Source organism: Nansenia antarctica (assembly GCF_963989245.1).
Source record: "Nansenia antarctica genome assembly, chromosome: 5".
NCBI lineage: Eukaryota > Metazoa > Chordata > Actinopteri > Argentiniformes > Microstomatidae > Nansenia > Nansenia antarctica.
The window spans coordinates 8429883-8432382 of record NC_137690.1 but is presented as its reverse complement, the minus strand read 5'-3'; the positions used below and the strand labels follow the sequence as shown (position 1 = coordinate 8432382).

At 49.2% G+C, this 2500-nt stretch overlaps 2 protein-coding genes across 5 annotated transcripts in view; one reads left to right on the top strand and one right to left on the bottom strand.

The window, feature by feature from the left end:
* Positions 1–2500, bottom strand: part of lysmd3 (LysM, putative peptidoglycan-binding, domain containing 3) — a 341091-nt gene that overhangs the window by 21868 nt on the left and 316723 nt on the right. The window lies entirely within an intron of this gene.
* Positions 1–2500, top strand: part of trpm3 (transient receptor potential cation channel, subfamily M, member 3) — a gene marked incomplete at both ends in the record, with an annotated part of 128221 nt that overhangs the window by 70506 nt on the left and 55215 nt on the right. The window lies entirely within an intron of this gene.

Here is a 2500-nt window from a genome sequence, read left to right as displayed (position 1 = left end):
CACCACCCCACCTATAGGAATGATAGAAACGGCACCCCACCAAACGGCTACTTCCTGTGACGTCAACAGGAAGCAGGAAGAGACCTGCCTCCTCTCTCTCTCTCTCTCTCCATCCTGTCATGTGACCTGTGGGTTTCCCTTTGTCATCCTATGCCTGGGCTCATATGAAGGGGGCTGGGGAGGCAAAGGGACACCCAGTCGTCATAGCAGCATCTCAACAGCAGAACACCCATGATCCCTAACAGCATTCTAACTCAGACCATCCCAGACCAACTCATCGTTTCTAAACCAGGGGAGGCTGGTGGAGGTAGACATAGGAGGATGGACTCATTGTAATGCATGGGAATGAATTGGGACTGGTATCAAACACACATGATGAACGATAATAGAGAGAGAGAGAGAGATGTGTTTGATACAATCCCCCATTCCATCCCGTGCATTACAATGAGCCTGCCCTCCGTCTACCTCCGCCAGCCTGCCCTCCGTCTACCTCCGCCAGCCTCCCCTGTTCTAAAACCAAGGCAGTATTCACACCCTTCACAAAGTAGCATTCCAACCATACCGTACCAATCATTCCCAAACCAAAACAGTAACCATTCCCTAAATCAATAGTACCATTCTGTGAATTTATTACACAGTATATACAGTATAAAACGTAGAAACTTTTTCCTTCCTTAACTTCCTGGCAAGAGGGCAAACCCGGGAGAGTACCTGCACCGAACACAATGAACACAATGTTCAAAATGGCTATTCCCCAAACGGACAGTGCTCAAAGTTCAATAAAGCGAGCAAACCCTTTCAAAACACCAGAGCAAACTTACTCTGTCTCTACCGGCTTGTCTGGCAATGATGCTTCGGTTATATTCGGGAAAGGCCGACGGAGGTAGACATCGCAATGAGGAATGGTATGAAACGTGTTTGATACCAAATCCTCATTCCATTACACGCATTACAACGAGCCCGTCCTCCGATGTCTACCTCCACCAGCCTCTCCTTGACTTCAGTACATGGACATTATTATCCCCAATTCAGGACTAGGGTGATTTTTTTTCCCCTCTTAAATGTTCTCTCGCTGCTTAATATCTCTCTCTGTTTCTCTCTCTGCCTCGACAGTTTTTTTTTTTTTTTCCTAGGTCCTAATTTAGCGAATTTAAACTTATTATTCTCTGCTCTGCTCATCTCTCAGTACCCAGCGGGTTTCCGGGCCCCAGTTCTTCTGTGTGTTCGATGACTGTGTTTCTCTGCCGAGCAGTTGGCACAGCCCACCGGGGGGGCCAGACATGGACTATTTCGGTATTTGATTACCTGTCCTCGGTCAATACAGAAACACATCCATTTCCTTCGCCCAGCAGGGAGGAAACCACGAGGAACCCCACTCGTCCCCCACTCCCCCCCCGCCCCCGCCCCCACCAGGCCCTCCCAGAAAGAAAAAAAGAGCCAGAGAGAGGAGAAATCATTTCAGTGTGAATGGAACGCACAGCACTGCACACAGAAGATGAAAGAGCAGTGGAGAATAGATACGAGATATCCATTATAATCTGTCCCTGTGGTACCGTATGGTTGGGGCCTCGGAGGCAAACCTGCAGTTAATCCAAATGTCAGGGTGTTACACAAGACCTGCCGTCATCCCCGTCACTGGAACTGACACAGATACTGTCGGTGGAGGATTTATAGAGCTGCAGCACTCCATTGGTAGAAATGGCCATAGGAACTGAATGTACTATGAAAGGGGTTAAATCCATTTATTTGCCTTGTCTATGTACAGTATTAGCCATGTTTTTTTGCATGTTTACCCGTGGATGTGTGTGTGTGTGTGTGTGTGTGTGTGTGTGTGTGTGTGTGTGTGTGTGTGTGTGTGTGCGTGCGTGCGTGTGTACGTGTGTGTGTGTGTGTGCGTGTGTACGTGTGTGTGTGTGTGCGTGTGCATGCATGCGTGCGTGAGTGCGTGTGTGCGTGTCTGTCTCTCTGTCTGTGTGTGTGTGCCTCCACATGTGTGTGTATGTGTGTTTGCTTGAGTATTGCGCTCTTGAACTCATGTCAAACGGTTTCATCAGCACCCTGGGCACCAGTCAAATCATGATCCTTAAAGTCCTGTTATTTTCCCTGACATTTGGTTCAACTCCCCCTTTTTAGCTAAAACGCCAAACTTTACGCCCTTTTACTATGTTTCCTCCTGCTGCGTAATGCACGCGGGCAGTGTTCCCTGTTCCGCGGTAAAACTCTCTCCGTCTGTAACTTCCAAGGAGAATATTTAAGGGACAGCTGAGATGCAGCCGGGTGGAAACACCAGAGATGGTTGGTGACGGCAGTCGCAGAACTCACCAGAGAATGGTGGCTGAGGCCCGGAAACGCCCACAAGCCACATTAAAACACCACATTAGAACGCCGCATTAGAACGCCGCATTAGACACACGCCTGTCCTTCTGTCATGGCTCCCAGCGGACGCACATGTAACACACCTCCAACCAGCCTCCGTCACTTCGCGACCCTGTCGTTCCTC